The sequence below is a fragment of the Poeciliopsis prolifica genome, unplaced genomic scaffold, assembly GCF_027474105.1.
Source record: "Poeciliopsis prolifica strain line A6 unplaced genomic scaffold, Auburn_PproV2 SCAFFOLD055, whole genome shotgun sequence".
NCBI lineage: Eukaryota > Metazoa > Chordata > Actinopteri > Cyprinodontiformes > Poeciliidae > Poeciliopsis > Poeciliopsis prolifica.
The window spans coordinates 2931954-2940436 of NW_026562430.1; the positions used below are offsets into that span (position 1 = coordinate 2931954).

Below are 8483 nucleotides of genomic sequence, written 5' to 3' on the forward strand. Positions count from 1 at the left end.
TGGGAAAAACGTTAGAGTTGTGTGTCAATGGGTGTCTGGATTTCCCTGGGGTGTGTCCAGTCCATAAATGTCAAGGATAGTCATTCTTTTAGTCTCTTCAGTTAAAATTAAAATTTTGTTAAAAATTGTGTGTTTTGAAAAACTCTAAAAGGATCACAATTTTCTACCAACTTATGCAGACAATTTTCACTCCTATCTTTCCTAGTGAACTGTTTGATCCTACACATCTATAGTCTTTTTGTGATTCCTGCAAAGGAAAATAGCAATAAAGTCTTCAGTTTTGCCCTGACTTTATTGGTCTTTAACCTGATCCAGATAATGTAACAAGTAAGGAATGCTCCTAAAGCACAGTTTCTGAGCACAGCTCTAATCCCACAACTCCCCACGGGTGGACGGGGCTGGCAGAAAATCAGCGTATATCAACTGTGCAGTCCGCCCTGTCCGGTCCTCTATATGTCCCATAACTCCTCAGACATTTCGTATACATATGAGAGGGGGTGAAATGAGCTCATGGTCCGTCTGCAGATGTGCTGTGGGTAATTTCAGCTGTTCTCCTAAGGTTGACCTTTAATGCATTGCAGGTGTTCGGTGCGTTGGAAGGCCGTTTTAGTTAGATATACTAAGAAAGCTGTATAAAAATTGTAATATTCACCCTTTTCAATGACGTCACTGAATCATTCCAGGCGCCATGATGGACATCAGAAGTGAGGGACGTGAGTATTGAACTGAGCGACTAAAATTGATTTCCAAAGTTGTTTTTGTCACTTTATTCATGACTTTTGCTTGTTGGAGTTAAGCTAATTTTTCTTTGAACGTCACACACCTGGTTGGGTCTCATAGACGGCGGAATTTACAAAAGTTGGACACAGCTAGCTTAGGAACCGACCCGGTTTGACGCGTTTGTCAAATTACAGACTTTTCCTGAATTCATACCACATGATTTATGTAGTGTCATAAACACTATTCCCCTTACACAAGAGCAGCCTTAAAAAAGTACAGAAGACGAGACACGAACCAGTTATTTCTATTTATGCTAGGCTAGGCTACATGACGGTTGGGCCTGGTCTCCATGGTTACGGATGGAGGCCACTATGCGATAAATAATATCTTTCGAATCAAACTTACATATAAAGTACATAAACGTCAATATTTTCACCTTGTTCTAAATAGAGTTTGCAATATGTTTCACTTGGAAATATGAAGACTGTTTCCAGGCAGTAACAACCTGTTAGCATCTAAGCTAATTAGCTTATTAGCTAATTAGCTTATTAGCTAATTAGCTTATTAGCTAAATTAGCTAATTAGCTTATTAGCTAAAGGCTAATAAGCTAATTAGCTTATTAGCCACTGAAATGTTCAGTGGAGAACATTTCAGCTGTTCTCCACTGCAAGTGTGCAGCCAAATTTGCCGGAATGTTAGCTGGCTTGCTAAAATGTATTAGCTGGTATCATTTCCTACCAGTTATTATGACTGTCCATTATCTTTCCCTCATTATGAAATAAAATGACAAGCTTTATTTTATATATATTGTCTATTGTCTATGACTATTTTTAAAGTGAAATCAACTAAGTAGAAGCATTAAGTTACATATATCTGATTTTGGACTGCCTTTAAGTTGGCTTTGACATATTTGTCAATATTTGACATAAACTGGTCATCAGGATCAAGTTAAAAATTCACCACAACAAAAACTCATTCAGCTCCAACAGACTTTTGTAAAGATGTAATTAAATCCTCCTTTATTGCTGACAGCCTTGAAGGAAAGGACAGGTCTCATTAACCTTCGACCTTCACAACCTAATTAGCTCACATCTAGTGTCAGCAGCCTGGGATTTACTATCAAGTTATTTATAGTTGTTTTAATTTTTAAAGTTAACTATTGTTTTCCACTGTAGATTGAACAGGACTGTTTAAAGCTTGGGAAATTGTTTTACAGAATTTACAATTGTATCGTTCTCCTAATTCACATTTATGCGCTGCTTTGTGTCAGTTTAATACACAAAATCTCAATAAAATACCTAAAAAGGTGTGGTTGTGAAACAGTAACTCTTACACAACACTCTTGTTTTTTCTGCCATAGCAATCATCTGCCCAGATAAATTTATGACAGCGTCATAGAGCCGCTGGAATGGCTGTGCACTTTCCGTGTTGTTTAATTTAAACTCCAAGTGTGAAACTGGGTTTGCAGTCATGACTCAGAGACGAACACAGCGGTGACATTTATGCGTGAGAAATGTGACAAGAAGCCACTCCCATTTGGGACTTGTGGAAAGGTTGAGTTTTCATGGAGCTGCAGCCTTTGGCATCTCATCCCCATAATGCAGAAATGATTTGAAGGCAATCTTGTTTTTATTTTTGTTTTCACCTGCCTGCCTGTAATCTGACAAGTGGATGTTTTAGAGTGTGGCTGGAAGGATTTTAACTTAATTCTTTTTCTTACTTTAAGCTGCTAAAATCACAAGTTTAGTCATTTGGAAGCCTTATTTAACAGCATTTTTGGTTTTGATAAATAGTTTTAATATTAAGCTAAAGATTTTCTACTGCAAAGCAGAATAAATTTTCTTATCTGTCAGCAGTAACCGGCTTACAGAGGGAAGGCGTTATCCATCACCATCGTTCCAGGGCAACAAAGTTGCTTTTTTCATCTTGTTTAAGAAATAAATTTCTTTTTAAATGAACCGTTGAGGCAGAACCAGCAACTCCATGTTGCCCGAATGACAATCTATCAACAGCATATTGCTTTTTATGTGTGCAATCCAGTCTCTGATATTAGACCGGGTGAAGCAGAGGTCGAGGTGGAAGTGAGTTCAGCTCAATGAATCAGAAGATTCTCACACTTTTTAGGGAGCAGAGTCTAAATCTGGCGACCTCCTCCTTCCCTTCCTTCCTTCCCCCCAATCTTCCTGCAGGACCAGCTGGGACGGACATAAACTGGGAGTGTAAGATCAATAGGTCTAAGCTGGTGGCTCATTGTTTCCTTCTCTATCCTCCTGCCTCAGACAATCAGTCATGCTCGGCTGTAACATAGAGACAGACTCAATGTGAAACAATAGAGGGTTTTTTTCTTGTCTTTGGGAAAAAAGCAGCATTGGACTGAAGCCGAATGTCTTCTGAAAAGAGGATGAAGGGAGCAGACAGCTTGGTTTTAATTCATTTTGAATATAAAAGAGGATAAATGCAAAACGAAGAACAGAGAAGAGATTAAAACTGTAGCCTTACCACCTTTTGATATGATGGACATGGCATTCTGTCCAGGGTGCTATGGCCTCGGGGGAGTCACTTGGCAAAAAAAAAAGTTAAATATTTAAATGGATAAAGCTACACTGAACAGAAATTTGCTGGGAAATCTTGAGAACCAGCACTAACTCAAATATCATGTCATTTTTAATAAATAAACTATAATGCAAAATAAAACTCGGTTACCTCTTGCAACAGCTTCAGTCATGAACTCAAGTCTTTGATTTTCTGATTTTCTTTGGATCAAAACTAATCTTTGAAAGATTTGTCTACACTAATTTGAATGCCAAGTGAGGGACGTTCTCCCGGTCAGTCTTTCATGATGAGTAAATATGGCAAAATGAGGAATGTTTACATGTAGCATCAGCTGAAAGAGCCCGACTTTGAATCCTCACAAACCCTGCAGATGGAAGCCAGGCTAATGCGGGTAGCAAGAATAATTTTAACTCTTTCTTGGTCACACTGGCGGCCGATTCTTTAGCTTAACCTCAAATCAACTGGATGCTCTAACAATGATCAGTTGTGAGGAAGGGAAGGCAGTCTATTCCACCCAATTTAGGAAGATTGTGTTGTATAAATGTAATTATCTGAAAAGTGGAAATCTTAAGCGAGGTTTGAGTAGCTCTGGCTGACAGTACTTCCTTTTTCTTCCTCCATCTTGCAGTTATTAAAACTTTCCATCTTGAACCTTTCATGGTTGAATGAAGCTTGAATCTGAACATCAATAAGATTTTTCTCCAACAAATTTACATACAGGACTTTATAGACCATTCTAGGCCATTAAGCCTTATATTTCGGTGGGAGGGTTAATTTGCTGTAAGCTTGGCTCCTTCCTCTGCTCTCAGCTCATATTTCAACAAAACCGTAAACTTGTTGGTTCAGTGCCTCACTCCATTGGGTATTGTGTTTGGAGCGGGAGTGTGAGAGCAGAGAAAAACACTTTTCATTTCGCTCCTTGGTGGAATTTTTCTGTGGTGAAAGTTCCTGACTCATGTTTTAATGCGTGCAGAGTTAGCCAACAAGATGAAGAGCGCCAGGCTTTCTGCTTTGCAGCTTCATCTTCACTATCACAATCATTTGAGTTTCTTTTACATTTCAGGGAATCGAGATTCCTTTAGTTTGTTTGGTTATTTCCACTTTCCGCTCTCTTTCTGTTCTGGTTTGCCATATGGCCTTTCCAGACCCCCGACCTCCAGCATTTCTCCTCTCCTTTCCATCTGCTCCCTGCTTCGCTCTTGTTGGTTTGGGGCCTAATGTTGACTGATTTGGCATATGTTTTAACATGTCAGGAGAGTCCCAGTCGCCTGTTTCAGCTACATCTGCTTAATAGCAGCCACATTGTGCGATGGTCTTCGGGAAACATGGATGAGTTCATTTTTGTGGTCCGTCAACAGTAAATAAGCTTGTCAGTTACCCTCCAACAGATGTGGCTGGAACCAAAAGAAGAGTTTATTTATACATTTTGGTTGTGAATAAATCTAATGCTTACAATTACAAAGAGATTTTTCATTCCTGTGTTTGACTTGCGTGGTGAGCTAAAGCAAAATATGACAGTTTGTTGAAAGATAATATATGTTAGGCTGATGTGGACAAGCTGTAACAACAACATCTCTTTCTCATGACAGTGAGGTGCGAGAGCTCCAGTTCAGCTGCAGAAATGCAAATGTCTATTAAAAGTGCTAAGCCATGCTAATATAGGAACATTTAGCCCAATTAAGTAAAAAACAAAAAATCTTAAAGCATGGTGATGGACAGATTGAGGACACCCTGTAGGAATAATCTCCTTTGATACTAATAATTAATAAAATAGGCCAACTTGGTAGGATAAAAAAAACACATTTTGAGAATGCTATATTTTTTCCAAATCAAATTTGTTCACCAAAAAGCTCATAAAACTTCAACAAAACTGCAGGTTTGTGTCTGTGTCTGGTGAATTTTTGGTTAAAACATGTTTGTTCTTCATTCTGTGGGTAGAAAATCCAGAAATTGTATTTAAGTGAGAGTGAAATTACCCACCTAGAGCAGAGCAAAGGGTAGTAAAAAGTAAATTTTTTCAAAAAGGTTTCTCAAGTAAAAGTAATTCAGTACATGTAACTGGTTACTACCCAACTCTGGTCTATTAGTGCTCAAATGTCCTGAAGAAGTGAATGCAGCAGGTGTTGCCTTAATTAGCCTGGCAAGCTTCACTTGTGGCGCTGATGGGTGATGGCAGAGCAAGAGAGAGTTTAGGAACTGGTCCACACTCCACACCAGCTGGAGGCAGTAATGCACCATTTGTGTTTTTTGCCGACAGCCATAAAACATCGAAGAAGAACAGGATGGAGGGCAGTACTTCAACCATCTACTGAGATATCCCTGAACTGGAAACCGCAGCCTTTGCTCTGCTCTAGGTGGGTAATTTCACCGAGCTGTTTATTTATGGGGGAACTTTTCTGCTATAATTTGAGAGCACACGTTTTCAGTCAGTATGTAATGATGTTTCACCACACTACCAACACACACAAAAATAACAACCAAAACTGTCATAACTTTATTACCCTGTGAAAATAAGTCAGAAATAATCCAAATAGCTCAATGTATTTTTTTCTTTCTTTCTTTCCTTATGGCTTAGAAGGGATGGAAAGAACATGTTTTTCTTTTGTATTTTGTACATAAGTTTGTGATCCCAAAGAAAAAGATATTAAACTTCAGATATCTCACAAATGAATATTAACATACATGGAAAAACCTTACAAAAACATTGTGGCAGGAAGACTTTCAGTACTCAATCATGCAGCTTGAGCTGACTAGTACATTATTAAGAGGTAACGCAAAGTATTACAAGGGAATTGAAAAGAAAATAATTCGGCATGGCCTCTTGGGTGCTCTGTACACTTCAAATAAAATGTTACATAAGGTTATGTAATTAATATTAAAATGCATCTATGTTTTTCAATTAGGTGAAGTCTTGGTGGACTGGTACGTTGACTTTGACTGGATCAGAGAGCCTTCAATAACCATGGATGTTAAGGTGAGATTTTTTTACAGTCAGCAATGTAGTTCTATATGTTAGCATAAAATATAAAAGAACGTAATTCTTGAGTTTCCAATAAAACGTTTGACTCAATAGTCTGTCAACTGTTGAGTCAAATGTGTTGTGTAGAAAAAACAGTGAAGGTATCAATATGTTAACACTTAGCTAACCAATAGTGGCTAACGATGCTACAATTAGCCTCCGCTTTAGAGCTTCAAGGGTTTTAAATTAAATGCTGCTTTCAAGTGGGCCAATTTAGCCAACTCTGTCGCTTTGGGTAGTTGGGTTTCTGCTATTAGAGGAGATAATGGATGTAAAAGCACATGATGTTTGCTATTCTTAAATAGCAGAGTGCTGCTGTTGGCCTCTGACTCATCCTTACTTGAAATTGCTTGGGTGTTGTATTAAACTTAACTAAAAATAACTTAAAATGCTTTTAGAGTCATAAAGTTTTATCAGTTTGGGCAGGGCTTTTATTTTTCCTTGAATACTGTGGAAAATCTTCTTGTCTCAGTTTTGTGAATCTCTCATGATGAAGGTACGACTTAAGAAAACCATACAGTGGCATCTAAACATGTAACACTGACTGAATGGCAAATTGGAGAAATTAAAAGATGCAAATTTGGCACAGCAGGACCAATTTGTGGTGTTTGACTCACCACCGCTTTCCCCTCTTCTAACCGTCTTTTAACAGCAGTTTCTCCTCCAGGCTTTACCCTCATTAACCTCAGTCATCACTGCTTCCTGTCAGCCAGCCCCAGACTTGGCTCTGGCACACACACTTGGGTCAGAGCTAATCCAAATTCCACCCAATCTTAGTGAAATCTGCACAGCAGAGCCCACTGAATGCAAAACACGAGAGAAACTAGAACACTGAAAAAAATGATTTCTCTTAATGTGTGTTTGTGTGAGAAGGAGACACAAAATGCGACTCCCCCCCTGCTGAGTGTGTTTACTTCACCACTAACAAAAAAAGCAGCCAGGACTCCCACCTGCCTTGATTATCATGAATCAGCTCTGGATGAGTCTGGCATCCCTCCCACCGTGGCATTGATGCGACTATGAGCCAAACACTCTTATCACTTACCAGCTGCCGCGACACATTTGTTTTCCTAAACCATAACTTCATTTGCATGGAAATTAATTAAAAGATAGTACTTTGAACCGTTTGCATTATTGTCCTCCAAAGAGTTGGAGTTTCCTCCGGAGGAAGGGAAGTTATTTTTAGTATTTTCAAGTCTGGATAAGAAGGGAAAAGGAAAACGGTATAAAACTATGCTTGCTTTTTCAGACTTCATTCCTGTATCCATTTACCAAAACCTCCTTCCAGCTGTTGGTCCATCCATCACTGTTCCTTTTTATTTATTAACCAATTTATTCACCTTTCTTATCGCTCTGTTGATCTCAATTAGTTTTTCCATTGATTCAGTAGTCATTAATCAATTTATTCATTTTCAAATCTCTTTGTTTCTGTTAATCATATTGGGTAAGAAAATAGTTCGAGGAGTTTGAGTTAAGGATTTAGTTTTATAAATGCACATTAAAAGGTTCTTCACACCTAATAATTACCTCTTTAACCAAACTTTCATTTGGTACCTCTCCTGTTTCAAGCAATTAAACTGCAATTACAACCCTGCAGTGCCTGTCTGGTAATGGAGTGTGATGCGTTCAGAGAAATGAGCTCAGCAGAGAGTCTTCCAAAGATTGATTGTGTGTGAAGGTGGAGGAGCAAAGAAGTGAAGGATAAATCTTTTTTAATCAAAACTGAGCACACTCAAAAGTACATATTGGTATAATTTCACTGGCTGATAAATCTAAATCTAAGAAATCTTAATATGTTTATCAACTTCTATAGGAAGAAGATTACGTTCAGGTCAGGCCATTTTGTCTCATTTACGTCGATTTTGTGAGATTGTGTGAAAATTTGGAAACTTTAGTTTTTAAATTTGGGATTGCCTTATTAAAACTCTACTAACTTCAGTAAGTCTGTTGTGAACATGCCCCAAAGTGAAACTGCCTTCTTACTGCGATCAGTGGTTTAGTTTCCATCGGATGAAAAAACAAAATGGCGATCAAAAAATCAAAATTTAAGCAAAAACAAAAACCCATAAAGCCAAATCTTGGCCTTTTCTTGAACTCTGAGCCGCCACCGAAGAAGAAAATCTGTTAATAGCACTGCCAAGAGACGATTATGTATGAATTTAGCTGCAAGAAATAATGACTAATGTAGTT

At 38.2% G+C, this 8483-nt stretch overlaps 1 long non-coding RNA gene across 1 annotated transcript; it reads left to right on the forward strand.

The window, feature by feature from the left end:
• Positions 1-669: 669 nt before the first annotated feature.
• Positions 670-7168, forward strand: LOC129379080 (uncharacterized). The gene is made up of 4 exons (XR_008608137.1): positions 670-713; positions 5532-5628; positions 6178-6248; positions 6961-7168. It is a non-coding gene; the product is annotated as an uncharacterized LOC129379080 (long non-coding RNA).
• The last annotated feature ends 1315 nt before the right edge of the window (positions 7169-8483 follow it).